The sequence below is a fragment of the Siphateles boraxobius genome, unplaced genomic scaffold (genome assembly GCF_051911475.1).
Source record: "Siphateles boraxobius isolate OS27281-9 unplaced genomic scaffold, OSU_SipBor_1 7, whole genome shotgun sequence".
In the NCBI taxonomy this organism is placed as follows: Eukaryota; Metazoa; Chordata; class Actinopteri; order Cypriniformes; family Leuciscidae; genus Siphateles; species Siphateles boraxobius.
Window position 1 is genome coordinate 10,361,185 of NW_027509197.1, and position 22,244 is coordinate 10,383,428.

Consider the following 22,244-nt stretch of genomic DNA (forward strand, 5'->3'; position numbering starts at 1 on the left):
GACTTTCCGTTAAAAGGGACTTTGATGTATTTTCTGTGAAGCTGCCTTGAAACAATATGTATTCTGAAAAGTGCTACAAATAAACTTAAATTAAACTTAATTACTTTGTATCATGAACAGATAACAAATCTATTTTATTCACTCTGCGAAAACTAAGTAATTATATTAATTATGCATTTGGCAGGCGTTTTTATTCAAAGCAACTTCCATTGCATTCAAAGTAGGCTGTACATTTTACTATGTTCATGCATTCCCTGGGAATCAGACTCATGATCTCAGTGTAGTTAACACCATGTTGCATTGTTTGAGTAAATTATGATGTTTTGAAGTTTTGGATTAACATAATGCAGCTGGGTACACATAAAACCACCTGCATTATAGCCAGTATTATAACAAATGGTTCAATTTTCTCATCCCCCTGGAGGAGCAATTGTACACTCCCCTCCATCATCAACATTACCAGTGTGGCAAGCATTGTCGTCTAGGTCTCTCTTCCCGATGACCTTTCCAATCAAATAACACATGCAGTCATAGCCGGATTTTCCGTGCATCAACATAATTGTGCTGCCAATGAAGCAATCACTTGTAATGGCACACAAATGAATGAATAACCGCAGACTGGCAAGACATTTACTTATACACATTTAGTAATGAAACAATTAAGAAGTAGACTGTTTTCATGAAGGGAAGTTAGCTAATGCTCCACCACAGCGTATCATATAGCAGAAGCTTCTTGCAATATCACACCCAGCTTTTTTTTTTACATGATAACTGTTAGTTCAGATGACACAGTAGTTTTTTTAACACACGCATTGCATGCTTACAAAATCGTGTATAATTCAAGGCTTTGTAAATGTGTATGACCTAATAAAATAACAGTCTTGAACTATAATTAGCCGGTTAATAAAGTCAGGGGAGGAATGAAAACAGTCAGAAAGTCAGACAACCAATAAAGATTGTGCTCACATTTGTTTTTGCAAAGGAAGTGATTTGAAATATTGCTGATTTTATGTGAAAATGGAAGTGACATACAAGAAATCCAATGTACACTGTAAAATCTAACATTGTTCTTACTAACTATTTTTTAATTAACTTTACTTAATCTCCAAAATGTGTTGAACTTACTTAAAGTAATTTAGTAATCTGTACTGTTTGCATGCTATGCCTTCATTACTCAGAAAACCCTAGTAAACATTACTTGACTGGTTTGAGTACCATTTTGCCAAAGCAAAAAAAAAACAAAAAAAACAACAACAACAACAACAACAACAAAAAAAAAACAGGCGGGGCAAATGGTTTTTGATGCGGGGCAATTCTTAAGAGACTTTTCACTCATTTCTTCCACTTCTGCAGTCATCGTTCTTCTTAGTTGAATACGCTCATTTTTCAGTGAGCTTGAATGTTATTGTCAATACAACTAGGGAGAATGTCACATAAGTTGACCTCATAATTTCATGTTGATTTCCTAAAATTTCTCCACATTATTGTGATTAGTGTTCCCTTTGGTTGGACACTTGGAAGTTCATTTATATTATTGTAATTCTCTTCCAATTGATGGCAGTGATGCAACATGAAATCATAGTTATTTGATTTCAAAGGAAATTAAGTAATAAATATTATATATATTTATACCTAAATTATTTCCATGTTCTTAATGAATGTATTAATGATGAATAACATAACAATATACTTCATGTTTAATAATAATCTTTTAACATTTTATTGCTAACACTTATGGCATAAACTTTTAATCGGGTTCATAATCCCTCTATATTTTCGACAATATCTTGCAATTTTGCTTTGAGTCACTGCACAGACTTCAACATTCAGCATGCAAACCACAACAATGGTAACAAGTTTTTTATTAAATTAATTTAATTAATTAGACCATTACAATTTTATTTGCTGTCTCTTGTCAGTATAACTCCAATAACGATAGCCAATAAAATTTTAATGGTAAAATAAAGCCAAAAATGAATCAGAATCAGAATCAGAAAGAGCTTTATTGCCAAGTGTGCTTGCACACACAAGGAATTTGTTTTGGTACTGAGGCTTCCAGTGGACATATACAAATACAAATACAACATGAAACATAATACTACAAATTATAAGAATAAAAAATAAAAATATAAATATATGAGAATAAAACTATCACAGTTGGGTTTAGTCAGAATAGACATTTTCAGATTTACAGATTATGAACCTATTTACAGTGTTTTGAATATTATAAATAAATAAATCTACATATAAGTATCACCTGAGTTGTAGGATATTGCACTAAACAGTGGGAGTATTGCACTTACAGGCATATGCCTTGGGAGGAGTGTTAACTGTTTAGGAGGGAAATGGCCTGTGGGAAGAAACTGTTCCTGTGCCGAGATGTTCTTGTGGCCAGTGATCTGAGTCTCCGACTTGACGGTAACAGTTCAAACAGGTGGTGTCCAGGGTGAGTGGAGTCTGTGATGATTTTACCTGCTCTCTTCCTCATTCTGGAAGAGTACAGGTCCTGGAGGTTTGGCAGGGGGGCACAAATGATCCTCTCCGCAGTCTGGACTGTCCGTTGTAGTCTCCTGATGTCTGATTTGGTAGCTGAACCAAACCAGACAGTGATGGAAGCGCACAAGACAGACAAATGGTAAAACAAAGCAAATTTATTCATGCCGCAATGCACTCTGGGAGTACACTTCCTCAGATCACAGATAGAATGAAGTTGACAAAACTTAAATAGATTAAGTAAGAAGAACTTGATGTAATTAAGTTATGCTTAATTAAATTAAGGCAAAAAGTTTGCACAATTGAATTAAGTAAACTGAACAAATTTGTTTTTACGGTGTATAGGGACTTCATGTTTTTTGTTCTGTTTCAGTTTATGCGGCAGTCGTCTGTGAGGGGCTGCCTCTTTACTTTCGTTTTGTTGTTTATGTTTATTTTATTATTCAATGTGTGTTTGATGTTCCACGGTTCCTGTCTCCTTAATTCTTTTATCAACAAACCTGGTTGCAATCTACAACAGTAGCCTACTTCTACAGTAGCCTACTTCAACAGTAGCATACTTCTTTAAAGCACAACAAAACAAATTTCTTCATGCCTTAAAATAGTTTGAATGTATAGCTAACTCTAAAACCTTTCCTAATTTAATATATGCGGTTCTATGAATATCCACTTAACTCACACCAGCACAGAGATCTATGGAAGTTTGTTTCCGCCACAGAATGAAAAATAAAAAAGGTAATTGCGACTTTTTATCTCACAATTCTGACTTTATTTCTCAGAATTGCGAGATATAAAGTCAGAATTGCGTGAAAAAAATTCACAATTGCGTATTATAACGTCAGAATTGCGTGATATAAAGTCGCAATTGCATGTTATAAAGTCAGAATTGTGAGATATGAAGTCGCAATTGCGTGTTATAAAGTCAGAAGTGCCGGATATAAAGTCGCATTTGCGTGTTATAAAGTCAGAATTGTGAGATATAAACTATGAGAGGAAAAAATTCAGTCTTTTTTCCCCCCATATAATTGGACTTTATAACTCGCAAAGCGACTTTATAGCAATTGCGCGAAGCTTACCGAAACAAGCTTTCATAGAGATCAACTCGTTGATGATCACATCATGTTGATGTGATTGGTTACAACTACAAGTTTGTGACGTCAAAAACACCATCGATTTCAAACCACGTTTTTAGACTGTCTTTTGTTCACTGCAGTTTAAAGGAGAAAATAGGCCTACTCAGCAATGGCGTTGACTAATGAATATGCATATGGTTTGTCTTAAAGCATAGGCTATATAAACAAATTCTATTTTCTCAACATGGGGACTTTAAAATAGTAAAACATTCGTGCTGGGCTAAACACTGCAACTAAGGGAAGCTCTACACGCCAACCTTATGGCCACTGTACAAGTCTATTTATCATTTTAGGATATTCTTTCTGAAAGCTAGCCGGTAAATGAGCGGGTGAGATGGTTAGAGCGCCGCTAGCCCCCTACCTGTCAATCAAGCGCTGTGTGTAGAATCAGCTCAGAGGCTCCGCCCCCTCCACGCTAAAATGATCTGATAACACCGAGAGCCGGAGGAATCAAATACACCGACTACACGGTCGTCCGTTACCGCTGGAGCATCATACTAATTACGCAGCACGTCTCCAGTTCTCTCTTTATCAAAGCACGCAAACACAACCGACTGGAAGGGACCGAGAGGAATGCATTACCCCCTTAACAGAACAATGAATGCGGGCTGATTTCTCAGGTAAGCCGCGCGCGCACGAGCCTATTATAATAGCAGCGTTTTGCGAATGCAATATAATAAGCCTCAAATTACGGGATACTGTGAGTACATGCGTATTTTTTGCGAGTCTGTTTTCATTGAGCCACATTCACGCTTGCAGTCACTACACGTTCTCCGTCGCCTCTGTGGAGACGATGTAAGAAACGGACGCGATATAAAATGATTTGAGCGCGTGATCCAGCTGTGCAGTTCTCCTGCAGTTATGGCTGCACAACATCTGAGTGCATTTGCTTGTAAACCCTGTGCTGGCGTTGAAAACACATGCAGTGTTGAGTTCAATGCGCTCCATAACGCTGCCCGAACTGTGTTCACTGGCGCTTCATTTGCTGTGCTTGCTGAAGTTCAATTAAATGCCTTAAGGCAGCCCTGAAGTGCAGTTCTGATGCATCTACGACACATCCAAGAGCTCTTTGTCTGCCAGGTGAGCAGGCTTGAGCGAACATGTGGTAGGGATGGGAGTTTTAAATTATTAATGATTTCAATGACTCATTTCCAGATTTCAGTCCTTGTTAGTTGAAAGTGAAAATGTCCTAAAAAACAAACAAACCCAGTAACCAATTGCGAGGTCAACCCCCGTAAATGGGGTGTTAATTAAAATCTCCAAGGCAGTGTTGTGCTGCTGCCTTTGGAATGATGCAATGTGTTTGTTGTTTCTTAGTAGGCTACACAATAGAAAAATAATGTTCCAGTTCAATTTGATGTTTACATGGTTTCTTCGTGAAAGGCTTATGTGCTATCAACAAGGAACCTCTGCTGTGGAGATGTGTAAGTTATATATATATATATATATATATATATATATATATATATATATATATATACATATATATATATATATATATACATATACATATACATATTAAAAAGCATCAATGTTTCATCACATATTTTCGTTTATTCTTTGTTTGGCTATTATTATTATTATTATTATTAGTCACATTTTATTTAAAGATAGATTATTATTTACCAAATCCTTAAACTGTAGTGTAGTTACTGATGGTGGCTTTAAAATATGTTAACTACATTCACTCACAGATTTGTTTGTTCCTCAGGTAGTTTCTGCTTAATTCAAGTTAAATTCTTCTGAGTAGGTGAATTGTTTACCTTTTTATTAGTACCACTAATTGCTAATTAGTCAATTTCACTGTTGTCATGTAGCCTAATAGTGTTTTTTCATATTTGGTATGAATTTATTTTTATATTCTCAGTTTTCATTTTAATTAGGCTATTGTTTATGAAATGTTTTGTGCTTTTGTAGTTATTAGTTTAAATCTCTCTCTCTTTCTCTCTCTCTCTCTCTCTCTCTCTCTCTCTCTCTCTCTCTCTCTATATATATATATATATATATATATATATATATATATTAGAATGTGTATATATATATAAATAACGTTTTTTGGAACTCAAAGAGAACGGGAGGCAGAAGAGATGTTGCCTTCCTCTTTAGTCTTCATCCCCTGGTGTTGAAAAAAAAGTAGTATAGTTAATATTAATAAATGACTTTGTATAATTAAGTAAATTAGGCCTAGGTTTCGCAAGTATATATTTACAAGTTTGTGTGTGGGGGACTGTATGTGCCTTAGTGGGTGTATCTGGGAGATTTTCCAGCATGACAACAACAAGCAGTGTGACAGAATCAATCCAAGAACAATGGGACATTTTCTGGAGTATAGAAAAAAATGCCTATAATGGGAAATAGTGTCTCGAGACTATGTGTGCAGTTTTAAACTAGCTAGCAGAACAACAAGAAGACCCAGCAGACACATAGCCTGTGTTGTGCCAAAACACACCAACAGTGCAGATCTATGAGAGACTAACTGAAGCAACGCATTTCAAATAAAATGAATCTATGAACTGTTATAGAACTATTTAGTTCAAGGAATTGTTTGGATTTTTTTTTTTTGTGCTGTTTTTTTTTTTTGGTGGAATGTCTGTTTCTTGCTTGTCAGATGGAAAATCTGGTTAATCGGTCAAGTCTCAATTACTTTTGTTTTGTGCATAATGTTAAGTTTAGATTTCAGCTACTAAAATACACTAAGAAAAATCAGAATAAAACTTGCTTTTACAGTAAAACAAAGCTAATTTGAATACGTTTTCAGACATATAGGGTAGTCTTTCGACTTAAAAATTTCATATTTAATTCAATGTTAGGCGTACTTACTTGCCATGTCTTTGTCATTTGGGAAATTTAGCAATTTCTGAGTAAATATAGTTTCAAAGTAAATCCTACACCAATTTCAGTACTGGTTTCACTAGTACAAAAACACACTTGCATTAATATGGATCTAGAGTTATCCGGATGTCAGGCCTTTATTTAACACCAGTTCTCAGAGGAGACCGTATGACCTGCATATGAAAACACTGGCAGTAGATGCTAGGGTTGCAGTTGGAGTTCATTTTTAAAATGAAACATGACGCATGCTGGCTATATTGTCCACCAGGCCAAATCACACATGTGGCTTATTGACCGTCACTGCATCTTGCTCTTGCAGTTCCTGATCAATGGTAGTGTCCATTTGTATTTTATGTTGTATAGATTGTATGTGGGGTCAGTAGAACACTGTTGCCTTTTAATAGTTTTTTTTCAGATCAGAGTTCTTTGCTTTTATATATGTTCAATAATATGTGTTAGTCCCTTGTGGCTTCCGCTTTTGCGGTTTTATTTAATTTAACTTATGCTTGCCGGTCTTGACCTTTGTTATATATATTTATATTATCAGTGATTGGTATGTTTAGGATGAGACCTTCATGCTTACCTTTTTCCTCTAATAATAATAGTAATAATATATATTATAATATATAAATTGTGTATAATATACGTGTATATAGTATGCAAATATTTCTTAAATATAAACATGCATTGTGGACTGTGTATTATTATTTTGTAAACGCACACATCAGTAACACTGAATAGTTTTAATCGTAAAAATGAAATGCAGATTAATGCTTACAATTAAAGTCAAAATAGTTATTCAGTAAAGAGCAGCGAGTGATTTTTCTCGTCTTTTTTTTGTGTGAACAATTTCCATTATTCAAATTCATATGTAATCGCCATCTCGTAATAGTTACATTTTCCTGTGAGATCAATCTGGATGTACAGTGCCAGCATAAGTGAACACACCCATGCTAAAGTTGACTAAAAAGAGGAATAAAAATTCATCTTTTGGAAATTGATCTTAATGCCTTAATTTTAAAAAAACTTTAAGGACAACAATTTTCTTTGTGAAAATGGGGCATGGGGCACTTTCCATAAGATCATCTCTCAATGCAAATCATACCAGCTATTAGCCTAACTGAAATAACACCATGCCAATCTCTAAATATGGTGAAGGGAATGTGATGATGTGGGGCTAATTCCAAAGGCCAAGGGAAGTTTGTCAGGATGCATAGTATCCTGGATCCATGAAATAGAGTGCCGAAGTTATGGCGTCACTTTGTAGGCCAAAACGCGGAAGTTCCCTCCGGTTCCCTCACCCCAAAGTCTATGGGTTTGTGAATGAGTTTTTGCTAAATCGCCTGAAATAAGGTCTGTGGTTAACAAAGCCTCTAAATATTTTCACGTTTTGATCTATGACATAAAACACACCAGTTATGACCTGCTTGTGTTTTTTTAAACTTTGTGTCTGCTTGTGGTTTTTTAAACTTTATATAGGCTTCAAAATGTATAAATTTTGGATAAACTTGTAAAGATTATCTTGATAAACGTGTAAGGGTCACAACTCTTTGTTGAACACAGATCTTATTTTTTGCGATTTTCCAAAAGTCTATGGGGAAAATGTGTCATTTATTTTGTTTTCAAAACTATAATTTTGGATGATTTAGACAAATATATTTAGATGGATTTAAGGAAATGGTATGTACTTCATTTAATTCAAATGTCCTGTTTTAACTGATACTTTCAAGATTACAAATTTTGCAATTTCTTTTGATTTTCCAGGCAAAAACATCCCTCACATAAAAATCAGTCTACTTGCTTTCATAGGCAACCTAGAAAGTCAGTATCATTTTTTAAAAGTTCCGTTACAATACAGCCACACATTAGCAATAAAAAAAGCTATTACCACATGAAAATTCGAACAAATAGGCCTAGTACCTTTATCTATGACTACTAACAGTTAACAATACCTTAGTAACATATTGGTGCTGACAGTTTTGTCATAGCCTGAAACTATGTACACTGTAAAACGTGATCAGTTGATTTAACTGCCTTAAGTAAATAAATTAAATGAAAAAAATAAGTGTCTTTTACAGTAAAACAAAGCTAATTTGAATACGTTTTCAGACATATAGGGTAGTCTTTCGACTTAAAAATTTCATATTTAATTCAATGTTAGGCGTACTTACTTGCCATGTCTTTGTCATTTGGGAAATTTAGCAATTTCTGAGTAAATATAGTTTCAAAGTAAATCCTACACCAATTTCAGTACTGGTTTCACTAGTACAAAAACACACATTACAATACAATACAGTTGATTTAACTGCCTTAAGTAAATAAATTAAATTGAAAAAATAAGTTATGTGGAATTGTCAAGTTGTCAATTGTCAAATTAATTTTTTCAAATTACACATGCAGTTTATTTGCTTAATCATTTTAAGGCAAAGGGTCTCCTCACATTTCTTTTTAAAAGTTAAGTCAACTGATCACTTTTTACCGTGGTATAATATAATGTAGTGTAAAATTATGTGTGGGGAATAAAAACTATTCAGCCATTACGCAAAATCCTTTTTTCAATCCCAAACATGTCTATCCTCAATACTGTTTTAGTTTCCTCTTATATATTTTTCTTTCATATTTTCCACTTTTGAATGGCCATAGGGGTTTAGTTTTGAATGTTGAATGTGACATTGTCACGCAGCAGACTTGCATTTTCTTTTCTGAAGCAATGATGCAGTCTTCATTGTGTGGGTGTTTTTCTCAATTGGAAAAAAGAGAACAGCGGAGCTGCAATCAGGTTGAGGTAATTAGAAAAGGCAGCAGGGTGAAGAACTTCAGCACAACTGATTTGCAGATTTAATCAGTCATAAGTCATTACATCCTAACGTACACAAAGAATATCAGGCAAATATAATTACCGCACAACAGCCGCAGTAACCTTAACCCGCCAAACAATGAAATCACTTAACTAGTGCACCATTCATTTTAAAATGATGATACATATAAATATGCCTTTAATTTTGCCTATTGGTTATTTGTAGGATTCTGATACCTCCTTGTTGCATATCTATTGTTTCTGCTTCAGCTCTCTCTGTATGATACTGTGCCGATTTCTTCACCCATTTTATGTAAAGTGGCAGCCACATTTGTCATCATGCTCTTTGATCTTCTGATAAATGTAGTGCTGGGCGGTTTGACCAAAAATTTATATCACGTTTTTTTCAAAATTATGCCGGTTTTCCGGTTTATGACGTTTTTTTTTTTTCATGCATAATCAGGTGTTCAAAGCATTTTCTACTGGTTGAGCAAGGAATTACTGCAGTAAATTGACTTAGGATGGTCTATTTTACTGTCATTAGTGAATATTGTAGAATAGAATAGCGCCCAGTATAACCTAAAATTGTTATTTCTTAACGTTCTAATAACGTTCTTATAACCAGGAAGTAACGTTAATACAACGTTTATATAACAGGATGATGTTCTTATAACCAAGCAAGAACGTTAATACATCGTTTATATAACGAGGGAATTGAACGTTCTTATAATGTTTTGAATGGAGTTCTTATAACCAAGAAATAACGTTAATACGTCTAAAAAACTGGACAGTTTGAATGTTCCTAGAACATTCAGAAATAACGTTAACGTTTTTATAACTTAATGGGAACGTTATGAAAACATTCTTATAACCTCAAATTGTTAGCTGGGGAAGAGGAGAGATTCGCGATTGCACTGAACACGTTTTAAGTGCAAGGATTATCTGAGCGAGCCCAGAGAAAATAGACCTATTTTAACAAGAGCAGCGTGTATCTGAGAAAGCGGCACATTCTATTCCGCGCGCGAGCAGAGAGATTCGCGCTCGCTCATTATATTAATGTACTTTCGCGCTACAATAATGCGCTCCGCATCCATCGTCCATGTAACGTTACAGAGCACTGCTGTTTGTTTAACCTCACTCGCCGCTGCTTAGAAGTGCAACATTGTAAAGGGTCCATCTGAAACAGTGTCGCGTAACGTTCGTTCCGAACGTTGTGTAATTAAATACACCGGTATGGCGGTTTATTCAAAATCAAAATCGTGATGAAAATATAAAGCGGTTTTCGGTTTGAACCTGTTTACCAGCCAGCACTAGATAAATGGACTATCATTGTTTGGCTATTGAGTTTAAGTCTGGCTGCTCAACAGTGCCCAGGGTCTGTCTGTCTGTCTGTCTGTTAGTAAATATATCTGTCTGTCATCTAAATATCTATCGTTCTGTATGTCTGAATGTCGGTCTAAATGTATGTCTGTATTGTAAAAAGTGCTATATAAAGTAAGACAAACAGACAGTCTGTCTGTCAAGTTAAGTCACCTTCATTTATACAGCGATTTTTACAATACAGATTGTTTCAAAGCAGCTATACAGTGATAACAGAGATGAACGGAACATAGATTGTTTTGGCTGTACAGCAGATCTAGAAGAAAGTCATTGTCCAGTTTAAGTAAGTTTTTATTTGATTCATTTCCGTTGTAAAAATCATTAGTTAGACTAACTTTGGAGCCGCTTATGACACCTTTCATATATATATATATATATATATATATATATTTGGGGAAAATGTCATATTGTGGTCAATATGAAACCATTTGTTTATTATATCTCAAAAGTAAAATTGCTTGGTTCTCATGGAAAATGCACACACAGATGAGTAATAATGCTGAAATGTGTATTTCTCAACTAAAACTAGAAACAAGAACTAAATGCACAGTGTTTTCAAATTAAAATAATATTTTTTTACAAAATTAAATAATGACTTCTTTGCTTTACTTCAAACTTGTTATTGTCTCAATATTACAATATTATAAAATAAATAGAACGATAAGATAATTTGAACATTCTGTCCAGACAAACAGGGGCATTTAAGCAGGAACTCTATTGTGATTGCATTGCATTGCAAAGTTCGTTCGCCGCTTTAACCGCTCTAACCCTCCGTAAAAGTGTCAGCGAACAATGTAAGTACTTTAATCTGAACTTTTGCCGCCTTTGGCGTTTGCTTGCGGCTGATAAATCAATATGTTCATATGAACATGTCTCAACGGTTTCAAGAGCTGAGCACATCAAAGAGCCCAACTGAAATAAAAAAAAGCTCCTGCTGTGACAAACACTGCATACTTCTAAGGGATCGAACAGAAAATAATCATTGCATGTTAATAATGTTTTTTTTTTTTCTAATCTGAGGTTGTGTGCTAGGCTATAGATTTATTAGAATGTGGTTGAAGTGCTGACTGTCTCATTGAAGTCCCATACTTTGAGGAATTATGATGAAGGACTGTTTGAACTCAAAGCCATGCTGTTGTGTGGCAGTGTGTCATAGTCTCTCTGGTCTTAATAAAAGAAGCGAGGTTGTCAATCATTTCAGAGCTTTATGACATCTCCATCTGTTCCTCGAGATTATCTGTATTCTGTGTCTGTATTAATTCATAATATCAAATTTCTTGATTTCTCTCTCAAGCGCTTAACATTTGGCATGATACTAAAATTTCAGTGTTCAGTTTCACTTTTTGTTTAGTCTTTTTGTATTTTCTTGGAAATGTTATTTAAAGCTCCAGTCGGCAAGTCTGCAGATTGAGTGGACTTAGGCAAAATTTTGAATGTTTACAACTCTCATGCCCCTCCCCCACTATCAACGAATACCCTCCCACCGAGTTCGTGGCTTCGTGCTCGTCAGTGCCAGTGCACCAGATTATCTGTGAACGCGCCGTCTCATCAGCATCCATCAACACCATGAAGTATTTTGTTATTGTTGTTTTGTCATTTTGGAGTAGATTGTTACGAAATGGATTATGCACCAATTAAACGTAAATAAACACCATCGTCTGTGTGAAACGCTATTATTGCTGTATGTGGCAGACATGGTCATTGTACATTTTTCTACTGCTTATAACGTTATATCAGAGCTAGTAAGATAGCACATACAATAACAGTAGCTTTACTACTGTTCTTACTCTCGTAAGAAAGATAGAGTAGCATTGATTCTTCCTAAAAGCTGAACTTTATCCCTTCATCTGGACATGTTTATCCACCTAACGTTACATTCACACGGATTTCAGTGCAAACAAACGAACCTGCCCAACAAGTGCTAACGTTAGCTATCCATACCAACACATTAGGGCAAACATACTTAGATTACTAACATAACACTAAGAAATAAAGTAACTGGTTGATAAAGCACAATTACCTGTGGAGAAGAAATGTTGCAATCTCTGCATCCAGCTTGAACCCAATTAAATCACGTAAATCTCTCCCCCTTTCAAATGCCGATCCGATGTTGATCCTGGTTTATTTACGCAGTTTCTTTCTTTACTTCTTTATTTTCAGCAGGTGTTCTCTTTTCCTGTGTTGTTTTTGACCTCCTAGCTCTTGAGGTTAACCGAGGAATTGGATTCTTTTCCGCCATCACTCTTCATTACTGCGCGAACTTCAGGCGTGTGCATGTGATTGTAACGTGCGCGAGGGGTGGCGTGTGCACGACCTGTGATTGACAGTCAGATCTTACACCCCCCTGCGCTGATTGGACCCGATGATCCGGGACGGGTGGATTTTTCCAAAACAAAAAACACGCTCCAGGTGGAGTTAGAAGCTCGGTCTTTTTTCTAAAACAACTTTATTTATGTTGTTCTGTCGGATTATAGTGTCGATTTCACTGAATATGATCAAAAAATTGTTGCCGACGGGAGCTTTAAATTTGGTCAATATTTTGTCATATTTATAGATTTTCCTGCTAAAATTGAGTTGCATATATTTGTCTAGTGTTGAAAACCTGTCAGACTGTAACAGACGAGACTTTCACTTTAAGATTTTAAAAAAAATGTATGAACATTAAAAATGCATCAAACATTATGAAAGATTTATCAATAGAAATAAAATACAGCACATTTGAAAACCAGAGTTCCTGAAAAATATAAAATTGTAATGAGGATACTGAAGTACTGTTTAGAACTCTGGTGTGAATTCTTCATGCTTTACCTATTGTTACTATTTTTATTTATTTTTTCATGTAGTGCATCTTTTTACACTATACAGTGTTGGGGTGGTGCATTACAAGTAACTTGGGTTATGTAATCAGATTACTTTTTTTCAAGTAGCTTGTAAAGTAACATATTATATCTGTTACTTTTTCCAAGTCATGAAATATACTTTGTTTTTTCAGTTTATTGACGGCAGCTCTCCTGTGCGCTTTTGAACATGATGGTTATTGTAGTTCTAGATTAAATGTGAGCAGGCATTTACTCAACTTTACTTGCACTAAAACATATTTAGATTTCCTCAAAATTAAGAAAACAGTGAATCACAAACTCAGAACATTATGCAAACTGGCAATATTTAAATGTTAAATTGCACACACTTTTTTTGTGTGTTATTATAATAATGTGTATTTTTACACGCAATGCATTTAATCTTTTTAATGCTTTTTAATTAAAAAAACCAAGCAAACCCAGCTCAGATGAGGAAAAAGTAATGCAGAAGTAATGATGCATTAATTTCCATAAACTTAAAAGTAAATTAGTTTTTTTTCTTTAGGGAGTAACTTACCCCATATATGCACACTGAAGTGCAAATGCCTTGTCGTTACTCTAAATAACTGCTTCTGTTTGATTTGACTCAATAAATTATCAATTATAATCGTTTTTTATCAGTTTTTTTGATATTTTTATCAGTTGTTGCAGCACTAAAAATAATCTTCAAGGTTTTTATCTTGTCTGTTTGTCATTGACAGACTTTTCTTTAATATCATTAGATGATATAAGAGAAGGGATGAAAAAAGATATGATAATACAACTTTTGATACATTTTAAATGATACATTTTAATTTATCAGTGATTTCGTTGACATTTCCATGGCAGAGAGAGAGAGAGGATTATATTACTATAATATTCACAGTGTGAGTGAAAAGTGGGTCAAGAAAAGCATTTATTTTAAACCTATTTAAATATTTACTTAACATTACATTCATGTATTGTGCAATACTTGTTTACAAAGATTTAAAGGTGCTCTAAGTGATGTCGGGTGACGTCACTTCTTATTGACGTTCGAAGTATTGTCAAACAGAACGGAGGCTAGCTAGACCCCCATCCTCCTCATCCGCACACTAACCCCCCAAACCCCACCCCCAAACAGCAGGAACAGTTTGTTTTGTGGTGCGGGTTAGCACAGTTTGTTATTGTTGCCGTTTGTGGAGCCTGTGTGGTGTCTTCAGAGACCATGTTTGTTTTTGTTTTTTTCAGTGTGTTCAGGGGACAGGCAGCTAGCGGATAGTGAGGAGATGTGTGCTGTATGTGACAAAAATAATTTGGCCTAAAAAACGTGTGACATCGCTTAGAGCACCTTTAAGGGTACCGTGGAAATACTAGTATCAATATTTGTAATTATTTTAATTTCAATATTATTTTACCAAAGCACTGGTACTTTTGACATCCCTGTTAATTCGACTTGGTTTTGTGCAGTTCATATTTTCTTTTTTCCGTGGCTGGTGGAGCGTAAAGCCGCCGAGCCGTCCATTAAAGTGACTGAGGGATGGATGGATCGCACACGGCCCTGTGTGTCTTCCCACTGCTCCCTGTGGTGCCGTCTAATGGGCTGTCAGGTGTCAGGGGCAGCCGCTGCAGACTCTGACCCAGGGGAGGAGACACAAGTGTAATTTTAGATGACAGGCAAACGTTGAAGTTCTGGGTTAGACCTCCAAACGCCAAGAGGGTAAATTTATCTGCGGTGGTGCTTTGGACCTCAATGAAATTGAATGAACTTCAATTAGAAGTACACAACGCAAGTGTAATTGAGTCTAACAGAAAGCTTGTAAACCCTGAGCTGGGTGTGAGCTGGTCGCTGTGGTGGCATGTTCAGGTAATTGTTAATTCTGCAGTGTTGGAAATACTATGCGCAGACGACTTCTCTGCAGACATAGCAAGTTGGTTATCAAAGGCACGACATCTACACTGTTTTTAGCGGGAGTAAAGCGTTTGTTTATGACTGCTGGCCGGAAGACCAAAACATGATTTCAAGATATCGGTTTTATGATAGATCTTTGTTTAACTTGTTTGAATACCTCTCTTTATCTTTTGCTTTCAAGATGAAATACAAAATGTATGACTTTATTGATATAGTTTGGTACGGGTTAAAAATACAACTATTTCTCAGTGTTCTTCTCCCAACTCACAAAAAGAAAGTTATTTAAATCTTTAGCTTTAGTGCGCCAGTAGGAAAATATCAGCTTGCATTTCCAAATACTCCTTTTGCCCTTTGATTGTATTAATTACATGCATCTTGGATATGGTGCCACAATTATGGATTTCTTCTGTTATTCTGTCTCGTCATGTAATCCCTGGACTCGATGATGGTTAGATCAGATCTCTGTGTGAACCATACAGTCTGTTGTTGCACCCCTTGTGAATGCAAAAAAACAAAACAAAAACACTGGATTATTACAATGATTAACTAAAGGAGTGTTTGGATGATTTCTTGACAATTCTTCTCTATAAAGCGAATGCTAGAAGTTACTTGGTACTTTAAGGTTAAGATTGTTTGTAACGCTTTATTTCACAGTGTCCTTGTTGCATATGTTGCATCTACTTGCCGTGTTAATAACAGTAAATTATTCATAATTACATGCAACTAACCCTAAACCAAACCCCATTCCTAATCCTAAATCTATAGTAAGTACATGTTGTTGATTATTATTGCTTAGTACTTACGCGTAGGCTATAATTACACTGGAACAAGGAACCCTTCTAATACATTTTAAGTCTACAGGGCTGCATTTAATCAAAAACTCAGTAAAAAGAGTAATATAGTGAAATAGTATTACCAGTTATTACAAATGTATTAGTATTTACTAATATTACATATATTTTTTCTATTTGAATATATTTTAAAATCGAATTTATTCCTGTGATGGCAAAGCTGAATTGTCAGCAACCATTTTGTCACTGTGACTGACTTCTGTGGGAACTCTAAACAACATATTTTGAAGAATGTTGGGTTCTAAACTATCTTTAGGGGCTTTCGCACTGGAGGAATGTTTTCATAGTTCCTATAACTATTTGCAGGAGTACCCTCTTTTTGGCATGTTCACACCGCTGGAACTGGGAACGATTTTAGTTATAGGAACACCTTTTGGGTGTTTGATCTTCAGAGTAGGGCCTAAACCAGCTAGCATTTAACAAGAGTTAGCATATTAGCATGTCCGTTTCCATCGTCCCAAAGACTGTTTCTTTTTTGTTTTTTTAATGGGATTTTGGTTAAATGGCTGAAATAAGGTCTGTGGTGAACACAAGCTCAAGACACTTGCATGTTTTATTCTACAACATAAAATACATCAGTATCACCCCACTTGTGAATTATTATTGTTGTTATTGTTATTATTATTATTTAATCTTTAATGTGTCTTGAAAAAGGCAGTTGATAACAAGTGGTTTAGCAAGTTCAGAATGGGAAAAAGCCACAGCAATAATTGTCTTTTTTTTTTCTTGTTTTTGAGAATCTAAAAAGAGAACTGACACACGTCAGCAGAGCTTTATAGCAAATATTTTGTAAATATACATTCTCCTCGTTCACTGACCAGTTTGTAACATGAGACGTACATAAACAAATTCACATTTGTAAGACCTAAAATGTATATAAACATGCACATCATGGCACTACGCAAGAGTGCAAGGTATTTTTTGAATAATACAACTTAACAGGTGAAACTGATATATTATATACTATAGACTCATTACATGCAAAGTGAGATATGTCAAGACTTTATTTGTTATAATTTTGATGATTATGGCTTACAGCTTATGAAACCCACAAAATCAAAATCCCAGAAAATTAGAATATTACATGAAATCACACAGTAATTACACAGGAATACCATGGTCATTGCACCAGGTTTTGGTTCTTTTGGCAGTGTGGGCAGGTGCAAATCCTGCTGGAAAATGAAGGAAGCATGAAGTGCACTGAAAATGTCCTGGTAGACGGATGCGTTGACTCTGGATTCTATAAAGCACAGTGGACCAAAGTCCTCTTTTCTGATGACAGCAAATTTTGCATCTCATTTGGAAACTAAGGTCCCAGAGTCTGGAGGAAGAATGGAGAGGCACACAATCCAAGATGCTTGAAGTCCAGTGTGAAGTTTCTACAGTCTGTGTTGGTTTGGGGAGCCATGTCATCGGCTGGAGTTGGTCCACTTTGCTGTTCACTCAACGCAGCCGTCTACCAGGACATTTTCAGAGCACTTCCTGCTTCCTTCAGCAGACAAGCTTTATGGAGATGCTTCCTTCATTTTCCAGCAGGATTTGCACCTGCCCACACTGCCAAAAGACCCAAAACCTGGTTCAATGACCATGGAATTCCTGTGTAATTACTGTGTGATTTCATGTAATATTCTAATTTTCTGGGATTTTGATTTTGTGGGTTTCATAAGCTGTAAGCCATAATCATCAAAATTATATCAAATAAAATCTTGAAATATCTCACTTTGCATGTAATGGGTCTATATAATATTAGTTTCACCTGTTAAGTTGAATTTTTGAAATCAACTTTTTGATGATATTCTAATTATATGACCAGCACCTGTACTTCTACCATTATTGCAAAATTGTTTGAGACGTTGCTACCTGCACAATCGTTGCATGTTACACGGCCTGGATAGAACTTATCAGGGCAGCCAGTTAGCAGCTACTTCAAAAGGTGTGGGCAATGTGGTCTGACATTTCTGTTTGTGCCATGCATGCTCAAACTCATATGCCTGGCGGTTTGCTTGTATGCACTTGCAGAGAGGATGTTTTTTTTAAAAAGGTTTTTTTCCAAATATGCACTGTGAGAAGGTGTCTTATGTAATTTTCCTTACACATCAGTCAATTTCATGAAGTGCTATATTGCAATTCTGTTTGATTGATGTTGGTTATTAGTAATAAAATGGGTTTTATATATTGTGCCTGTGCCAATCAACCTTAATATCATTGATGGATTTTTCCAGGTATTATAAACCTCCCTGATTGCAATGGGCTGGAGTGTTAGATATTTCACCTAGAATTAACTGGGGGAACTTGTCGGGATGACAGTCTGTGTTGTGTGAAGGCCTTTGTGTTTCCCAGGATTCTGTTTAGAGGTGTTCATCTTGCTGTTAGCTGGGGTAGTGTTGTCTTTGTGATGCAGAGCTCTGCGTATTTTGTCAAGTATAAATGCTGGGAAGTTCTTTTCTTTAGCTCGGTGTTTAAGACAAATGTATCATTTAGCTCTTATCACACTGCCTCTGGAAATACCCATTTTATCAATCTGTCACAGTAAAACCCTAACTGAGATAACACATCACTGTCTGGGTTAAAGTTTTTCCTTTGGTTCTGGGTACATTTGTTTGATTAAGAATATTTAGTTGAAATCCCGATCTGATGTAAATGATCATTTATTAAGGTTTTTAATTATTTTATAAAATGTAAAATAAATTTTACCCCACAAACACACACACCCAGAAGAACCGTCATTTATGCCTAGAACCTGCAAATAGAAAGGAATTAAATGCCATTAAAATGTCATTTAAATTACCGAAGCATGTTTTCGACTTACCGTTGCATTAAATACCCTTTAAAATATTCACCATTTTCCCACTTCATACAACATTTATTGTTATTGCTGTAAACCTATAATTAATTATGAAAATGTGGCTGCAGTCTGAAGCAGTATACAGGCAATACCCTGAAAATATGTATTTACACAGACTTAACAGATCACAGTATATGAAGCGCTTACATTGATTTGATTTTGTTTATCTGACAGAAAACAAGACAGTTTATAGTTATTTCATATGTGATGTGAGTGATATACACTGCCCTTAAAAAGTTAGGTCGATACCAAGAGCACCAAATCAGCATATTACGATGATTTCTGAAGGATCATGTGACACTGAAAACTGGTGTAATGATGCAAAAAAAAAAAACGTTGCCATCACAGGAATAAATTACATTTTAAAATGCATTCAAACATAAATCAGTAATATTGTGAAACAACACAATTAAAAAAACAGTTTTTACTGTATTTGTGTTCAAATAAATGCAGTCTTGATGAGATTGAGAGACTTCTTTGGAAAACATTAAAGTGCCCCATTATGCGTTTTCTTTTTTTATATTCCCTGTGTCGAAAGTTCACGATAAAGTAAGTTGTTTCCTAAAAGAAAGAATCGACTCTGAACCTGTTATTTTACTGACGACTGCTTCTCAAATCTCAGAGATCAACGCGGGATTCGCAAAACGCTTACTCTTGAAAGAGGGGTCAGTACCCAGTTTATTTGGATCAACTTGTTCCTCAAAATCACAACATGTAAATATGAATAATTATTGATGTAGGCCTAAATATTTTCTACCGAGTGTTCAAAATATCTCGTTATGTGTTTTATTTGTGTATGTCTCCAGCTAACCGGCTAAATCATGTTATTACAGTCTTACTGAAATACTTATGCTAATCAGTTGTGGTCCACTATTACCTAAAACTGTGTATATTAATGCAGATTGTCTGTCGTTCTTACTACTTTGAGTTAAGATAAAGAATGGACTAAGATATGTTTTGCAAACTTTAATGTTACATTATTCATTCATGTTAGTGCTTGGCTAACGTATGCGCTGTTATTGATAGTTCCTGCATAAGCACAGCAATACATTAGAAATATGCTCATCGGTTTGTTAATGGACATATAATTGTAAATGCTGATGGTGAGGAATTGGTTGCAACCTCTTATAATGTACCTCAAACTGAGTAGCGTATCACTGAGAAACGTCCTGCTCAAGTCGTCCTTGCGATGGAGGTTCGGGTTGAATAACTAGATCTTCCAATGTTTCATCATCGGACTCCCGCTCGGATTGATATGGTTAAATCAATGTCAACGTTACTGTGTTTACAGTGAACTTCAGCTCCGGAAACTTCCTCAGTGATTGTACACAGTGGTGGAAATGGGCATTTAGCTACCGAAAAGTACTGTAAGTGGTAGATGTAATGGTTTGGGCCAACCGGCCAATCAGAGCAGAGTAGCTCGCAGAAAGGAGAGATTTAAGGCGGGCGTACACTGTGCGAATTATGACTGTCGGAAGATCGTATGTCCACGCACACTTTACGAGTGGGTTTATCCGAAAATCGTACGGAGGCAGTGATATACGACACGATTTTACGACCTGCTGAATTCCGACCTGCTGAAGAGATCGCACGAAGTTCCGCGCCAAAAACTCTCCCATAACTGCATATAAAATATTGATACAAGCCGTGATTATTTTACTACATATATAGGCTCCTTTGAGCGCGTTGTGAGTGAGGGCGCGGGTGCTAGATCCCGTTTTGCCAGATCCACATTATGGAAAAGTGACAGTAGTATTCTGAACTTGTTTTATGGATTAATGTCACACTTTGGGAAGTTATTGAAGTGGTTCGTGATATATTAATCTTATTTCCAAAACACAAGCTTTGAACTTTTTTCGGATTTTTATATAATTTCTTTGTTTTTGTTAGTTTTTGCTTGTTTTTCGTAGCAATATCTGGCAACATTGTTCTGTCGGCATTAATAAAAAAAAATCTTAGGCTGTAGACAAACTGTAATTGCTTTTAGAAAGATACAAATGTAATGATCATCGTGACGTGTAAGAATCTCTAAGACATGTATAACGCTATCAAAAACAATAGCATAATACAGGTCTGTATGTTACAGAATGAAATATGCCAAATACTGGCCAGCAAGAACACGCCAGATGCTGTTTAGTTAACCTTTCACAAAGTCATCATAAAAAACATTAATTGAAGCAGTGTTTCTAGTAGTCCACACCATTTTCGTCTTCTGTGGATTTCCTCAGCTCCTGATTGGTCAAATTCAGATAGATCGACAAATCGGCTCATTCAACCGCACACACCTCACGAATGCAAGCCGACAGCTCCCGAACTTTTTCGACAAGCTTAAAAATTATTGGGCGGTCGAGAGGTGCTTTCATCGTGTGCGAGGAAGATACGAGCCGAGACATGCGAGCATTATCGATTTACACGGGATTTCTCCCGAGTGAAAAAAATAATCTGTGAGCTCGTAAAACAGCAAAAAATCGCACCGTGTATGCCCGCCTTTAGAGAGACTGATTAATCCAACGAGTTTGAGAGTAATTGAAAAAAATTGTTGATGTGCAATGTATATTATGAGAAAAATTAACGTGTTTTTTAAACTTTGATACATGTAAACCTGTTGTCAGAGACTCCAAAACAACATTAGGAACCTTTATAATGGCATAATAGGGGCACTTTAAAACATCTTACTGACCCCAAACCTTTGAATGGAATGCACAGGATTGGAATATCACTAATAATTAACTCATGCTTTGTGGTGACATGCATTACTGAGTGATTTCCAAACCGGTAATCCTCGGTGTTCCTTCAGAAGTGCATTTGGACCAGACTTTCTTTACACGGGGGGCTCCGGAAAAGTACTTGTAGTACTCGTATCAGACGAAGAGGCTTTGACTGTTTGCAGTCTGTGCTGATGGAAGTGTTTGACTAGTCTCTTGTGGCAGGTGTCCTCATCTTTACCACTGTTTGTGGTCACCAGCATGAATGAGACCTAAATACATATTAACAGAGTCATCAGGAAGTTTGGCTCAGTTATCAGACACTGCCTTGGCATGTCGGAGGCGATGGTGAGCGTTCTACTTTCAGCAAATCTGTACTCCATCATGTAGCATGAATGCCACCCCTTACTTGGAACAGCTCAGACAAAAGGGCTTATTCAGCAACAAACTGATTGCACTATGATGCATGAAAAGAGAGAG

At 35.9% G+C, this 22,244-nt stretch overlaps 1 protein-coding gene across 2 annotated transcripts in view; it reads left to right on the forward strand.

Moving 5' to 3' along the window:
* Window positions 1-3,996: 3,996 nt before the first annotated feature.
* The window catches only part of st6gal2a (ST6 beta-galactosamide alpha-2,6-sialyltranferase 2a), an 88,582-nt gene continuing 70,334 nt past the window's right edge, over window positions 3,997-22,244 (forward strand). The window contains exon 1 of one of the 2 annotated variants that reach the window (XM_077215281.1): window positions 3,997-4,246. The gene's annotated coding sequence lies outside the window, so the exon portion shown is untranslated. The remainder of the gene's footprint in view (window positions 4,247-22,244) is intronic. The other variant, XM_077215283.1, reaches the window with a different exon arrangement.